Source organism: Aricia agestis, chromosome 2 (genome assembly GCF_905147365.1).
Source record: "Aricia agestis chromosome 2, ilAriAges1.1, whole genome shotgun sequence".
Lineage (NCBI taxonomy): Eukaryota > Metazoa > Arthropoda > Insecta > Lepidoptera > Lycaenidae > Aricia > Aricia agestis.
The window spans coordinates 3686154-3704166 of record NC_056407.1 but is presented as its reverse complement, the minus strand read 5'-3'; the positions used below and the strand labels follow the sequence as shown (position 1 = coordinate 3704166).

The 18013-nt window shown below is 34.6% G+C and overlaps 1 protein-coding gene across 1 annotated transcript in view; it reads left to right on the top strand.

Moving 5' to 3' along the window:
• Positions 1 to 3988: 3988 nt before the first annotated feature.
• Positions 3989 to 18013, top strand: part of LOC121735022 — a 50625-nt gene continuing 36600 nt past the window's right edge. Inside the window, exon 1 of the mRNA XM_042125692.1 lies at positions 3989 to 4258. The gene's annotated coding sequence lies outside the window, so the exon portion shown is untranslated. The remainder of the gene's footprint in view (positions 4259 to 18013) is intronic.

Below are 18013 nucleotides of genomic sequence, written 5' to 3'. Positions count from 1 at the left end.
GCGCGGCCCTTAGCGCAATGGACCAACGTGTAGAGACCTACTATAATTATTAGTGTACGGCTGTTAAGTGTTAACTCTTCATAAATGTAATAATGGCTTAAACAATAATTTTAACTAGAACAACAACACATAAAACAATAATTAACATAAATCAAAAGTAAATTTAACCGAATATGTCTATATTGTAAAAAAATAAATCGTAATTTTTTTAAGGGTAAACCCAGTTTATTTTGAAAAATATATAAGTAGGTACAACAAAAATGTCTACAGAGTTTTAACGGTAGGTAATTAAAAGATCATAAAGAAAGTGTTCTCTATTTTTTTTTTATAATATTTTGTAAAAAAAAGACGTGTACTTAAGTCAACAACCACTAAAATTAACGACCTACGCCATTATCTCTATATTATACTTAATAGGACTTAATGTTAAATTAAGAAAATTAAAACAACCCCCGATTCAAAACAGTAATATAAAGGTGCAAGTTGGAAGCCGGCTACATGAATCGGCAGTAGACGTCGCGCGGCGTGTCGTCTCGACACTACTGGTTTCTATGTAACTATTTCTATGAAATAGACTATATATATACCTATATATAGAGTGTATATAGTCTATTTCTATAGTCTATTCTATTTTGTAATAAGTGTCGCTAGAATATAACTAACGACACTTATTCATAGAAATACATAGAAACCACTAGTGTCGCGATGACACGTCGTCTGCCACCCGCTTCATGTCACCCGCCACCAACCGGCACCTAATTAGATTTTTTTCTAAGATCAAAATCAGTCCTCCGGTTGGATGTCACGATGTTACACAGGCACGTCAAACCTATAACGCCCTTTATGTGGGGGGTTAAAATGCATCGTAATAGGCATGATGACTATTTTTTTTTCTTATCGGTAATTGAAAGACAATTAAAAAATAGAAACATCGTTGAAAGAATGACTCTGATAGCTTAAAAATTCACCAAGATATGATAATTCAAATATCTCATAAAAAAGACCTGCCCGAAACGCTCCACAAAGTGCTACGAAAGTATGACGTCAGTCTTTCGTAGTTTGTACGCATCGGGAGACAACTTTGTTCGACAGGTATATTATATATTGCGTTTATGAAAGTGGTTTCATAACAAAAGTTGATTTTAATTGCATAAGTTATCGAATTGTATACAAATATTAAGAAATTTAATTGAAAAAAAAATCGACTTGAATATCCAACTTTGAAGGCGCATAACAAAAAAAATACAAATGCTATCAAGCTGAAATTTTGGGAACACTAATTTTTTACCGTGATTTCTTTATTTTATTAACAAAATTCGCTAATCTTTGACCTTGTCATCATCCCTATTCGTAACGTATAAAGTAATATAGAACAAAGCTCGTCCTTGGCATGCGCCGCGTACGCGTCGATGTCTTTTGCTCGGGCCGCGTCGCGCCGCATTCGCTACAGTTTTTTTTTGTTTTTCTCTCTCAGAAATGCAAGCTGAATGTTTTTTATTTATTGTCTGGTGAATATGTAAACTGCTGGAGTTGTCTGTACGTGGTTTGGTTTCCTGATTTTGTAACCTTTCAAAAAATCAGGAGGTATACTCACATTTTTGAACTTGTTGTGCTGAATGTAATCATTCGTTAAGTGAAAAAGCTATTAAGAATATATGGCCAAAGCAGTAATCCATGATGGTAGAGAATATCATAACATTTAAAAGTGTCCTGCGTGGGCCACTGCTTTTTAGGTTACCTTGTATATTGTATATTTAGTGTTTACGCTCTAACAACTGAACCGCCTTAAATAATTCATTAAAACTGGTCATTTAAAGTGTCATTAAAGACCCATTTGTCATATTTTGGCGCAACGAATCAAAGAATCAATCGCAATCAACAAAGTGTCAGAAAAAACAAGTCTGATGTTCTAAGTCTTCTATATATATAAAACTCAAAGGTGACTGACATGGTGATCTATCAACACACAGCCGAAACCACTGGACCGATCGGGCTGAAATTTTGCATGCAGGTAGATGTTATGACGAAGGCATCCGTTAAGAAAGGATTTTAATAAATTCCAACACCAAGGGATTAAGACAGGGGATGAAAGTTTGTATATTATAATACTTCTTAACGCGAGCAAAGCCGCGGGCAATAGCTCGGTTACTAATAGAAGAAAAGAAAAAACTTTACAACATTAGTAAATGAATGCAATTGATTGCGGTCGCAACAAAAATGCACGGGCGCTGTGGGTGTACGGCGGCCGCATGCCGGGGGACTGGTTCTCGGCTCGCGGGACACGCACCAGAAAAACCAGGGGTTAAAGAGACTGCACATAGGGGGAGGGAATCGCAAGTGCACGGGAAATTGCAATAAAAAAGCATTAAGATTTATACACACATACTTGAAAAACCAGGGGTTAGAGAGACTGTTTATAGGGGGAGAGAATCGCATGTATCGTTATAGATTGCAATTAAATACACAAACACTTTGGAGAAATATGCAGGTATGCCGCAAGCATATGCAAGGCCGGAAACGCACCTGTAGCTCTTCTGATGTTGCGAGTGTCCATGGGTGAAGGTTGTTGCTCTCCACCAGGTGACCCGTTTGCTCGTTTGCCCCCTTATTTTATAAAAAAGCATCACTAGTTTAAAGGACTATACTGAGTGGCTGAAAGTTTAGCAAGTGATATGGATTTCAGAAACAAGTTAAGGGTTGGTTGTGGAGTATGTAATTCGTCATTGCGCCTGCCAAATCCTATCCTGCCAAATGTATTTTTAGCAAATTTTAAAATTTTAGTGCCAAATGTATTTTTAGCAAATTTTAAACTTTTAAAATTTTAGGGGTATACAATAATAATAAGGTAAACAACTATTTTAGATTAATGATGGTTGGACTTATCAATAAATTAAAAATGCAGTATGGTGGCAAATCTGTATGTATGAACTAAACACTTTAATTTATTGATAAGTCCATCAATCATTCAATATCAATATCAATAAAATAGTTTATTGTCTACCCCTGAAAATTTGACTAAAAACACATACAGGATTTGGTAGACGCAACGACAGTATGTAAGTTGTAATAAGTACGAATATTCTATATAAGATCATTTGCTTTATCTTTAATTAATATAAATTTTACGATATCACAATGGTCTTTAAGCCAGCCATTTTGTATTTACATTTTTCTAAAAATACATTGTCTTCGTATGACGTATTGTACCTACAATAGTATATTATACTATCAGTAGTAAAAGTATTGTCTACTCTTGGATTATCCATTATTCAACATTGTCGTGCGATAATTTCCCCAGAGGAAAAGCACCTTTTTACCGAAGTTATTCTTAGAAGACGCGTGGACACGTTGAATTACTTTTATATTATTTTACTGGCTTTGTCCTGATCTCTATCTGGACTACAATAAAAGCTACAATCGCCTGGAACATTTTTTAATGTTCGTCTAATTATTTGCAAAAAAGGGAGACGGTAATTTAATTTAATTCAGCGTTAGAGAAATATTTTTATTGCACTTGTTTCAGAGAAGTTTTTTAATGAAGGAAAAGTTCACAAAAGCTTTAATGAGCCTTGGAGCTTTTGTGTATGTTAATATTAATAATATTATGTTTCATATTTAACTAATAATTAAATTATAAGAAAAAATATTATTTTATTTATTTCTTGTAAGTACAACTACAATTTGACGGCGTTGCGAAGCGCATATTATACAAAAACAAATCAAAGAATATTCCAAATGTTATTACTTATTAAATTAAGAATCTTATCACTACATTGTGTATCAAGGATAAGTGATTGTGTGTTTTTCTGTTCAACCCACTAGACAACACCTCGAATAAATCATCATAAAATATTGTTCACGAAGATGGCAATATTCGTCCATAAACGCCGTTACGGCGAGTCCTGACATCATCCTCTTATTTGGAACATCGATTTTTGTAAAGCAAAAAATCGATACAACCTTCTGGCTGCAAACCGGTCGGTGCGCCCGCGCAGCGCCAGTAACAGCCCGACGCTCGGCGCGGTCGCTATGTCAACGAACAAACGACAACGAACAAATTAACTGCGATTTAAAATTCGATTTTAAAATGTCACGTTTCGGTTCATCGAAAATATCGCCAAGGATGTGAACTCTTTTAAATTGCCAGTGTAGTTTCAATGTGATACTTGTTTCGATGTGCATAAGGACGTGTGTTGTGTGAACCTTGCGAGCGGAGGCGCTCGAGTCAGTTTTGTGTTTAAAATAAGGTTTTATTAAGGTGAGATGTTGTTTTGTTTTATTTCAGTGTCTTGAATCCTTGTTAAGTTTAAGTGACTTCACAGGATATTTATTATGAGAATAATAACAAATTGTAGCATATTAAATTCTAGCATTGTTAAAGTATACTGTGTTTTTGACACAAGTTTTTTCAAGGATTATTTTTGTAATTTCCGCCTTCTAATATTATAGTCAATATTCCAATAATTATAAAACATGACATTTAACATTTTGCCTACTAATAGTTAAGATGTAAGTACTTACTAAGAACCCTTCGTAGCCCTTACATAAGTCCAGGATAGAAAATCCTTTTGCATTTTGCAATATTGGCTATATATAAGACAAGTTATAAAATTATAAGTTGTCTTGTAATAAAATAATTAAGACAAATGAATCACGTGACCTCGACGATTGGCTCCGGTCACTCTTTACTCTGCTGTGGTCACCCAAATGTAGAGCTGTATTGAGGGCATTTTTAGCGAGCTGTATTGAAGTCATTTTTAGCGAGCTGGATTGAAGGCATTTCTAGCGAGCTGGATTGAAGGCATTTTTAGCGAGCTGGATTGAAGGCATTTTTAGCGAGCTGGATTGAAGGCATTTTTAGCGAGCTGGATTGAAGGCATTTTTAGTGAGCTGAATAGAAGGCATTTTTAGCGAGCTGTATTGAAGGCATTTTTAGCGAGCTGAATAGAAGGCATTTTTAGCGAGCTGTATTGAAGGCATTTTTTAGCGAGCTGTATTGAAGGCATTTTTAGCGAGCTGTATTGAAGGCATTTTTTAGCGAGCTGTATTGAAGGCATTTTAGCGAGCTGTATTGAAGGCATTTTTAGCGAGCTGTGTTGAAGGAATTTCTAGCGTATTACGAACTTGGTATCTCAGATTGGTATTATTTGCACTAGATGTGACATATGAATAGACTGGCAGTTAGCCAACTCCCTGTGAATGATCTTTTTTACATGACTCTAAAACACCTACTTGCGCCAGACTTTTTAAAGTTCACCCTGGCTAAAATATTATTGTATTTTCCTTGTTACTTATAAGCTTAAATATTTTAGGAGTTAAGACGAACCAAGTAGGTATTTTGAAATTGCTCTATAACTTCTATCTTTATTAGAAAAAAAATATCTTTATTAGAAAAAAAAATACACATATATCTTTGATCGAAGATCGACAGAAGCAAAGAACGTAAGGATTGCATTAAGACAACCTATATTGGTATAGTAAAGGAGGATATCATCATTGTGTTTACATTGATACATGTAAGTGAAATGCTCCAGCAAGATTAGCATAACAACATTAGAAACGGGAAAGAATGGACATACTGACATATTTTAGTGATAAAATGGCGGATTTCCTTTGCCTAACTGTCACTTTGTCTCTTTCGTTGACTTTGTCCCGTTCGTGACGTTCTTCCGTAGAAAGAATACCGTTTCTATTTTGACTATGCTAAGCCTGCAGGGAGAAAATCTGGTGATAGTAGCCCTGAAAATCAGCCCGTAAATATATGACCGTTCCAAGCAAACATTTAAATAATTATTACGAGGCTTGATATGAATGGACTACTATAACTATTAACTATACCACTCTCGATCAATTTCGACACATTACTCATTGTTGAATTGAAATGTCAGTACTACAAAAGTATTCGTCTAGCGGAAGTAAAGACTAATAAGGTTAAGTTAGTCGAATATCATAATAGGGATGATGACAAGGTCAAAGATTAGCAAATTTTGTTAATAAAATAAAGAAATCACGGTAAAAAATAAGTGTTCCCAAAATTTCAGCTTTTGTATTTGTATTTTTTTTGTTATGCGCCTTCAAAGTTGGATATTCAAGTCGATTTTTTTTTCAATTAAATTCCTTAATCCTACTAATATTATAAAGGCGAAAGTTTGTTTGGATGTATGGATGTTTGTTACTCTTTCACGCAAAAACTACTGAACGGATTTTAATGAAACTTTATAATAGTATAGCTTATACATCAGAATAACACATAGGCTACAATTTTAACCGACTTTCAAAATAGGGGAGGTTTCTTTTGGTATATAGGGTATCATCCCAATTTGGTATTATATTCACAAAAGTGGTGATCTGATGAAGTATCCACAAGTAATCGAGAGAACTCCTCAAAACTTATAGGGAAACATGTGGTGACTTCGGTTTCGTGAGAAGTATTCTAAGCATATACTACCAACAAGTAAGATTTTGCACCGAGTTATACCTGGTATACCGTGGTTCGGAAGGTGCTGAGAGAACTCCTGATTCTTTATAGATACAAGTTTGGGAGTTTCGGCGTTGTTTTAAGAACAGAAAGCATATGCTACTATGCAAATTACATTCATCATCATCATCATCATCATCATCATCATCATCACTACCATATTATACCATTTCATAGTCTTTTAGATCGAGACTCGAGTTTGTCAAGCGATAATTAAAAAAAATCTATACCTACCTAATATTATAAACTTAATCATCGTCTCATTAATCGTCAATCTCAGGAACTACAGGTCCGATTCAAAAACTTATCTCAGTGTTAGATAGACCATTTATCGAGTAAGACTATAGGCTATAATATAGTACAGTCTTAGCGTGATAACATAGCCGTTATATTACGCTAAGACTAATACGACCGAATAAACTCAGGAAAATGTGGGAAAAACGGGGGAAATATTTTTTATGGGAAAATGAACGGTATCTGTAAAATTCCTAATTTACGCGGGCGAAGCCGCGCGGGACATCTAGTATTTATATACAATTCGATAACTTATGCAATAAAAAGCAACTTTTGTTATGAAACCACTTTCATAAACGCAATATTTAATATACCTATCGAACAAAGTTGTCTCCCGATGCGTACAAACTACGAAAGACTGACGTCATACTTTCGTAGCACTTTGTATGAAGCGTTTCGGGCAGGTTTTTTTTATGAGATATTTGAATTGTCATATCTTGGCGAATTTTTAAGCTATCAGAGTCATTCTTTCAACGATATTTCTATTTTTTAAGTGTCTTTCAATTACCGATAAGAAAAAAAAATAGTCATCATGCCTATTCATAATGTCTATGACTCTATCACTTTTTATTAGGTAGGTACTTAATGCCACTTAAAACGAGTCATTATGTTTTAACAATTATTTTTTGTTTTATCCTCCTAGTAGTCATCAAAAGTATTGTTAATACAAAAAAAATCAAAGAAAGAAAAAAACACAAACAAAAAAACGAAAAATACGCGGTTTTCAAAGGGATGAGAACAAACTAGATTGTTTTTTTCTTTCCAAAACCCCACTGAATACTACATCCTTGTAGTGACTGTTAAGAACCGAACAACAATACACGGAAAACAAATTGTAAAATCCCAATTACGCTTGCTAACGTAACATTATTTCTTAATAAAAAAAGAAATATATTTCAATGATGGAAGGATTGTACGTAATCACTAGTAAGTACGAGATCAGTCGCAGTAATTGGCTAGTCCTAATTAACTACAGCTTGTCAGTGCTAACAGGATCAATCATTGTGCTTATCGATTTTTTATTCAATTAAACGCGAGTACTCGATGTTCATTCTACGAAGGTCACTTCGAGTGCAGGCGGTCCCAATCGCGTTCTCTGCCTAAAGCGTGAGACAGCTTGCGATCGAAGCGATATTTGAATTGAGACTCCTGCCCGTGGTACTTGATTTTTATAACTCAAGTGTCGGTTCTATTGCAAAGCCTATGTTGTAGTCTGACTATCAACGTCTCTGATAGTACATAGTATGTACTATGAGAGAAGTTGATAGACAGATCGCGGAACTACGTAATTCGGTCGCTTTATTGTCAAACCTAGCTGACGAATTATAACAAACATTGAATTAACAAAACCCGATCAATTAACGTAGATCCTCCATCTGCCTATGAATTAATTTTTTCGATGATACATATTTTTTGTCGCACGTGCGAGTGAAACATATTAAGTGGTTCGAGGAACAAGAATAAGGCCCTGCTCCTTTATAATTTCCAACGTAGCTATAGTGTAATCATTAGAGATGTGGGATGTAAGAATGATATAAGAGTCTTCCTTTAGAACGTATCTTATTTTAATTATATGATATCGGGAAAGGACTGATCAAAAGAACCGGAGCGAAAGGCGGCATGGCATAGAAGTTTTTTTACCTCGCATGAAATCGTTAATTAGTATGAAGAGGAAGACTTGTAATTTGTATCTAAAATCGTGAGAACCATTAGGTACTACTGATACTGATGTTACTGAAGTCTGGAATACAGGATCATCTGGAAAATTCAGGTAAGTATGTAATTATAATGAACATCTTATTTTGAAAAATGTTAAAAACTTTAGTATTCTAACTACAACGTCGTGATCGCAACACACTTAACTCTTTTGTGTGTTTTTTACTTCGTTACGCAAAAATTACTTCACGGATTATAACAACGGAATTTGAAATGATAGGTATTTTGTTCTGGCCAAACATAGGATATATTATAATCATCCCGAAAAATAGTCTTGGCGGGAATCCAGTCCTCATCGGTCACAGTTTTGGATGTCAGTTAAAAATAGTGCTTTTGTGTATTGCGCATAGGCACTACAAGCTCCAGCATAGCTAAACGGAAGAACTCCAAACAGACACATAGGCTGGTATAAATAGTCAGTACTCAAGATGCATCTTGGTCTCAAGACACGGTTCAGGCTCTGTGATTGCTTGGCTGTCAAAATCTGGACCAATTACAGAGCCGAACCGCGTCGTCGCATCTTAAGTACTGATAATTTATACCAGCGACCTAAACTTGCTATTTGGCTATAGCTTACCGTTTTCCAAATATTTACTAGCCCAAGTTGGGCCGGCGGGAAAAACCTAGTCTAGAATAAAAGGTAGCAATTAGCATCTGAATTCTGACATTTACAATTTGCAATACATCTTAAAAGCGTGTTACATCAGTCTATTACATTACCTTAGTCTTGCGTTTGCACATCATCTTGAATTATGAAAGTATCAAGGCTCTAGTAATACTTAACCGATATGTTTAGTATTATAATAACTGTTACCATAGATTGCATAAATGCTAATTTATAATTATGAATTAATAATTTGTAGAAATAATGATTAAAATTCCTAAATCGATTAAAAAGAATAGTGACTGAATACGTTCACCAATGTTGGCAACACTAATTTGTCATTAGGAAAAGAAATATCATGTGAGTCTTGACAAAGATTCAAAGAAACAACCGAGGTCGATTTGAAAAAATCCTCTTATTGATAAAATAGTTTTTCCTTGTCTGATCTATATATATAAAAATGGTCTTTAAATTGTGTTAGTAACGCTAAAACTCCAAAACGGCTGAACGGATTGGGCTAATTTTAGTCTTAAAATATTTGTAGAAGTCCAGGAAAGGTTTTAAAGTGACACAAAGTTCAGCGGGACAACTAGTAAGTTAATAAAATCGCTTGACAGACCGCACAAAAAAGGCCAATATATTGTAATAAGTAAAAAATCTGTATACCCAGTGAACTTAGGTTCCTTTACTTGGCTATCAAATTCAAATCTTTAAAAAAAAACTAAATGAAGTAATAGGTGTTAAAACAAAATGGCGATGTCAGCCTTCTGTGGTGGGGTGACGTCAGCCGTGGGCGGCGCGGGCGGCGAGACCTTGACTTATTCGACTGCATCACACTATGGTTTCCTGGTACTCCAATACGCTACTGCAAAAGAAGATAAATATATAACTCAATAATCGAGGAACAACAGGTTATATCAGTGTCTATTCAGACCGCAACGCAGCGCGTAGATGCATTCTAAGGGTTGATTCAGACCGCAACGCGACGCGTAGATGCATTTCTAAATTTGTATGGATTTGACAGATTTCAATTGCGTCAGACGTCTTGCGAATCTGTCAAATCCATACTAATTTAGAAATGTATCTGCGCGTCGTATTGCGGTCTGAATCAACCCTAAATGTGTACTGAATTGAAAGATTTCAATTGCGTGAGAGGTCTTGCAAATCTGTCAAATCCATACTATAGAAATGCATCTACGCGTCGCGTTTCGGTCTGAATTGACTTTTATGAGTGTTTATTCTACTTGAAACGCATTTTGTTACTGAAAGTACGCAAGGTGAAACAAAATATAACGAATGTTCATAAAGAGGAAGCCTGGGACTAAGTGTTGTTTCTATTATTGTAATACTTGGCATTTTTTTTTAAACTCTGCGCTTAAGTTTGATTTTGAAGTTCGTATGTTTAATGATTCAATATTTTTAATTGGGAGCTAAATTGAAATTGCATCTTTTTCGGAATTAGCAACAGACATAGGTGAAGTAAGTTTTCATTGAGTAGTTTAATAACTCACGTGTTTGGAAACTTGCTTTTGCTAATAATAGCTGACTCTACAATTATTTTAATATTAATTTTATACCACAATAAGATATTTTATTATATGTAATAATAATTATAAGCGTTACGTCATACAAATACTTGCAGGTATCTCCGTAGTTATTAGCTTTGTGAAGGTCGATGGAAATTACTATAATTATTTTATATGAAAATAAAAACTCATCTTATATAGTCTTACACTCAGGTAAGTATTGTTTATTTCTCATATAAATATGTTCAAATAAGATACAACACCACACTGATAATGTAAAAGATAACTTTCCGACAATAATAGTTTTACCAGATTCCTTTTATACGTCTTCCTCTTACTGACGCCTGCCTTTCAGCATGGTCCACTGAAGTTTGAAGCTTTGCCTCGATAGACGGCACTGCAGCATTGACATACTCCTTCCGAGGCTCATGACCTGTGTCTGGATTCCTGCCAATCGATAGTCAAATAATCATGACTTTTCTTTTACAATTAATACAAAAAATGATAGATCTCGATATAATTTGATCAAAGATTATCTTTAACCCTGGCGCTAGCGAACTTTTAATTAAAGCTAAGTAAAACCTAGTCTTTAGTCTCTACTCCGACCTAGTGTTACATAATTTAGTCTTTTTCAAATCTAGGTCCTACATTAAATTTGTGTCAGTAATTCCAGCGTTATCTAACGCTAGTGTCAATTTTGCAGAAGGTAAAACAACTTTTACTGGGCGTTTAACTAAAATCTATGTTACATAACGTAATTTGTCTTTGTTCTATAAATGTCAATACGAATTGAGATGTGTCAAATATGGACACAAGTGTTTCTGTGACACAAATTCTTGAAGCCTTTATGTTCTGGTGGTCTACATTTCGCTCTTAGTACTTTTACTTTAAGGAATTACTTAATAGTTACTTGGTTTAGGTTCTGCGGCTTGATAATGAATGAACGGAGCGAAATTTCTCGACTACTAGATTACTTTAATATACTTTTTATCCTGTGAATATTTGATTGAATGAAATGATATAAAATTTACTATAGATGACTCGGAGAACTTCGTATCACTTCCCTCCTTATATAAACCTCCCCGGACTTCTTCTATTCATATTTCAAGACCTAAAGAATTAGCTAGTAGAATTACCCAAATCGGTTTAACCATTCTCAATTTATAGCGATACTAACAAAATGGAATGTTTATTAAGAGGATACCACAGCGGCTAGAGAAATGAAAAAAAAGTACGTGTAATATCTATAGCTGTCTCCCTTACCTCAAGCCTATACCGCAGGACGCGATAGAGACAACTGCAGAAAATCCAGAAAAACAACGATTCGTTGTCCCCTGATTCCTTCTCCAAAACTAAACCGATTTAAGTACTTTTTTCATTAAAGATTAAAAAAAGGCTTGAGCTGTGTTCCTATGTTTTGCTTTTTTTGTATAATCTATCCAAATCTGTTTTCTGGACGTTTGAACACAGTGGAAAATCTGGCCATTTTTTTGGGTTTTTGAACGTTCATATCTTATTTAATAATTAAATTATGAAAAAAAAGAAAACATAGGGACATTGTATTAGTGGCCGTAGATATTCAGGAAAAAAATTATAACTCTACTAGCATTATCCAGGGAGGAAACAGGGGACAACGTTTGTATGGAAAAAATGGCGGTGTGGAATCCTCTTAATTAGCAGAAGTCAACATTATAAAAATATGCTAAGGAGTATCGGCAAAATGTTCCGGTCCTTAATCTTTTATTCCAAACCTTCGACAGCAAAGATAGTTATGAAAATGTATGAGGTTTTAGAAAAACGCATCAGTACCTAGTGGTAGCGCTTGCAATCCTTTAAAGTTTATGTCAATTCCATAAGTTTTTGGTATCTCAACTAAACTATATTAAACTACACACACATCATAAATTATTTATTAAATTTAGTCATTTTACAGAATAACTTTATACGTCTCCTAGATTAGATGAACAGAAAAATCTATACTATATATATATATATATATATATAAAAATCGTCAAAAAAAATTGACGATTTTTTTGAACCGGTCTAATATATATATATTAGACCGGTTCAAAAAAATCGTCAATTTTTTTTTTTTCAAAACCCGCAGTGAAATATCTTCCTAGTAATGAAAAAAGAATTAAATTGATTACATGTTGGATTTTAAACTCGAATAACTTTTGAAGGAGTGAACTTACAGAAAAAACATAAGAGACAATTTATTTAGAGCGTTCAATTTCCTTAAAAAATATGTATCGCTCATCCCGACATGTTAATTCAAAAATGAGTTGTAAAATTCCAAATTAAAAAAAATAAAATCCCCATGTTATTTAAACGTAAAATAGAAATTCACGATGAGCGACCTTTCAAAATTGATATTAAGAGCTCCCGTTTCCACAGGCTTCTTTTTTCATTACTAGGGAGATATTTCACTGCGGGTTTTGAAAAAAAAATTGTCGATTTTTTTGAACCGGTCTAATATATATATATATATATATATATATATATATATATATATATATATATATATATATATATATATATATATATATATATATATATATATATATATATATATATATATATATATATATATATATATATATATATATATATAGTAATAAATGCGAAAGTATCTCTGTCTGTCTGTCTGTCTCGCTTTCACGTCAAAACTACCGAACCGATTGTAATGAAATTTTGTACACAGATAGTCTAAAGCCTGATGCCGGCTCTCGACATAGGCGAACGCGTTGGCCAACGCGTCTGCAGACGCGTTGGCCCAATGTGTAGAACGGGCGTTCGCGCGTTGGCCGTAGGTATTTAGACGTTGGCCAACGCGCGAACGCCCGTTCTACACATTGGGCCAACGCGTCTGCAGACGCGTTGGCCAACGCGTTCGCCTATGTCGAGAGCCGCCATGAGAAAGGACATAGGCTACTTTTTAACTGGAATAAAGGGTTGTAAGGGGGTGAAAATGTGTAAATTTGTTCAAATTAAGTTACTCCAAAAAATCATAATAGATGGCGCCGTGCCGTCTCCTACATCGCGCCGACGTTTAATCAAACATCTTTCTATAAGAGGTGGTATCATCTTGCATTCGATTTTCGATTCTTTCGATTGTTACTTCTTTATTGCGTTATTAATAATTAAATAACTCAGTACTTTATCTATGCAGTGGTACGTAACCTTAAACCTATTAATGATAAATACTAAATAGTTTATGGGTAAAGTTGTGTAATTGGGGGGCTAAATTATACTTTAAAATTTGGCATAAATAAAGTTTAATTTAAAAAAATTAAATAAGTTATGTGCACACTGCACAACTGTTTTTGGGTGTTTTGATTTAAGGGGTACCAGGGTATTTTTAAAAGCTTTTGACACCAATTTTGTTGACATCGCGCGCTATAAACTGAAGTCCACGCGGACGAAATCGCGGGCAACAGCTAGTTACATATAATAGTGTGTCTGTCATGTAAATTGTCATTAGCATAGCGCAGCCTCGCGTATTAGCAATAAGAAGATAATCCATAAGCCACGTAGGCTCAGTGAAGGTTACGCCCGCGCCTGCCCTTGCCGCGCCGTACCGGGTTCGATCCCGACCTCTCTTGGCCAATTCGTCTCCTTGCATAATCTTACGTGCGATGGTCTCGTGGCTTATTTGGCGAGACACCTGTGTGATTTACGTTGAAGTTGTCAGTGTAACACTTAGGGCCCATACATGCTTCTCGTCTTAAATTAAAGGCATGCACTTTGCTTAGTGCGAGTGCAGGTGATTAGTGATTAGGAGAAAATAAAGAACTTGCATTAATCGGTCACTGTCCACACTTACTTTTTCCTGATTACTAATCACCTGCAATAATCACCTGCACTAATCAAAGTGAATTCAGGCCATAAGGGTCAGTCTCACCGAAACAAGAAAACGTGTAACTGAATATTTTAAGAGTCTTTCATTAGAAGCTCTTGCGTGGTGTCGGTATGGAACTGAAGAATGTTATTATGTAAAGATTCTTTGTCTTCAATTTAAATGTGATCGAAAGTCTATTATAGATTTTTGAAAATACAAATGTATTTTCAAAAATCTATAATGCTTTCGGAAAGATACATCAAGTTTTCAAATTGTTGCCTGTATACAAGCGTTAAGTTTTCACGTTGTTGTTGCATGTGAACTTTTCATTTTCGACTTTTGGCTAGAGATCTTTCCGCAACAGTCCAGACTTCCTGATAAAGTGCCTAATGGGCTATTCACAACGTTTTTGACAGATTCTCCATACTTGATCTGTCAAGTTAATTGGTGGATAGCCTTATCAGGAAGTGGTGAAACAGGCCCTAAGTGTGTTACAATTATCAGAAAATAAAGTCGTTTTAGAGTATATCAAAGCGATTATAGGTATAAAGGTTTAAAATACTATATATTTCGTCATTGGTACATAAATATTAAAACAGCCGAATTTGGAAATGTCAACAAACGCACAAAAAGGCATAACTAAATTAGCTGAAATCGTTAATGTTCAGAAATGAGTCATATTGTACAAGGTCTGTGTCTAATATTGGTAGAGTGGGCTCGTGGCATTGCTTGGAACAGGACTGTGTTTTAGTAGTTTTAACTAATTACGTCAGAAGGAGGATAATGTTTTCCATTGCTATAGCATAATATCGTAGAGTCTCGAAGAATAGTGCTTAAACGCCTAGTGGAATTTCAACTTGAGGGAAAATTATTTGATTTTGACCTCAAAATGAAATTGACAGCATTAAGGCAGTGAACTTCGCTTACATATTTTTTAGTATTCTTGATGTAAATTAATCTTGTTTTTCATTAGCATAAAAACTTCAAAAGTAGTTGTTATGTATTTTGCTTTATTTACTTTACCTCGATATTACTATTTGCGAACATTCAAAACATTACAAAATACACCAGCTTAAGATTAAAATTAAACCTTAATTGTTATCTTATTACCGCTTTATTTCGTTTGTCATCACAGCATCCGATTTTTTAACTCGTTCCATGCAAGATTGAACTTCGTGTCGTTAAGAATATGGTTTATTATCTTTTATCTGTTGATTTGGCCTCAGTTCACAACTAAGGTCGGACTTAATTGCTTGAATAGTTAGGCATAGTCTACATTGTTGTACATAATGTACACAAATGGGCTTTTAAATATTATTTATGATTGTCGTTTATGTATTCATGGTATTAAGTCATACCTATTTGAAGCATACATGGTTCCTAGAAAAAAAGAATTAACTTTATGTGGGTGATGCATTTTCTGCAGGATGCTAAAAAGTTTAAAAAAATCTTCAAGTTTTTATTTTGAAAACTTCCCAATAAATTGATTTACATCATAAATCTAATATCTGTTTGCCAAATATTAGATTCAGACCAGCTTAGCGAAACTGGCTTCCCTTCTTCGTAAGATTTAAGTTCCGACTATATTTTTTATACGATAAGATCGACCAGTTAGAGTTTTAGCCCTCAATAATATAATCTAGATACAATCACAGGGAAGGTTATAAAAAAGGAGTTGAAAGGCTTTTAAGATAACACACCAATTTTATTTTCTGACATTATGGAACCCAGTTTGGGATTTTTTAACGCGGTTAACTTCTTGCTACTTTGTAAATTAGAAGAACTCTTCGTAAAAACCTTAAGTTTCCTGAACTATTTTGGAAATACCGTGATCCTATAGATCAGAATAACAAACCTCATACTGCTTACCTACAGTTACAAAAATCCTAAGAAATACAATAGACATTATACATAGGACATAAATGTTTTCACGGTAGAGGCAGCACCAGCATAGAAAGTGAACAAAAAATTTTGTCCAACGTTTGACAACGTGTCAGACACAATTTTATTCTGATACGACGTTTAATGTGCAACATGTTGGATTTTGTTGGATTATTAGTTTTTTCCACACTGTGCCTTTTTCTGTTCGTCAGGGGAATGCGTTATAGCGCAGTCAACAGCGAACGTGAGGCATGCCCGCGACGCATGCTCTCTGACCGGATCCAAAAAACAAAAATGACAATGTTGGCGTTGCGTTCGTTGACGCATTCAATTATTGAATGCGCCAAGGCGAAAGTTGAATGAAAGATGACGAAAATTTAAAACGAAAGCGCATAGTGTGGACATAGCTATTTTCTGTTTTGTGTTTTGCGTAATATTCCCTATTCTTGGAATTTTGACAAGTACATAAAAAGAAAACCAATAATTGTAGATCTTTTTGTACTTCTGAGCGGATACACGTCAAAGTCTCGTTGCAATATCGGTTATATTACGTAATAGTCCTCAGTAACTCATAAACGTTCTTGTAAAGGATGTCACGGAGAATGACGTCATATCTTTGTACGATAGATGATTCGCATTTCCACGCTAGGAAAGGCCAAAAGCCTCACAAGTCTTTGGTTTTGTGTTAATTTTACAGTTATCTTTACTAATTGTTTAAGAACATGATTAAAAATTAGGATGTCTTCTAAGATTTTCGTGTTAGTTTTTACAGTTATTCTTTCAGACATCTGACGTACGAGTATTGGTTACTTTTTACGGTTATTCGTATTGTTATAACTAACACTTAGTTATAATAACTTTTATATATTGGTAGGTACACATCCATCTTTGTACAGCGCTATTTGTATATCCTAAGTAGGTAGGTTATAACTACTTATAACGACTATCTAGCTACCTATTATAATAAAATATGACTTTCATGATCTACACTGGATTAAACGTATCTTATTCGTATTTTAAGTTTTGTTACACCTAAAAATTATCCACATAGAGGCGACAATACTACATTCCTAAAACTAGTCTACAAACCACAAATTTGTCATTGGCCACCCACACAATAACACAACTACGGATGCGGGTAAACTTTATTAGAGCCAAACGTAACACTTAGCACAATCATATTCACACATTTTAACCTTACTTATGTAAGAATTATTCAATATATAAATAGGAAAACGCATACACTTGTTAAAACTTATATAATAGTTGACACGGTGAGGCCGCGGCGAGGTCTTCTAAAGGTCTTATTTTTGTACTCTCATGGTGTCTATTCTTCTTGACATTTAAAGGTGGACTTTCAAAGTGAGCGTCAGTGACGCCGCGACTGTAAAAATGTACATGTAAGTGATGTAAACTGACGTCACAGGTGCCGCGTTAGCGTCACTGCGCGCGACCTCAAACCATTTCTACATTCGTCACTATAGACGCTCGCTTCGAAAGGCTACCTTAAATATTAGTATAGCAGTGATTATAATTTGATGATTACACATGTTTAAATACCAGAGCACGGACTTATGCGAAAAAGAAGATAAGTCATTTTTTGTTGTAAGCTATGGAAAATCGACTCAATAAAAACAATCTATAATGTATAAAATTCTCGCGACCTGGTGTTT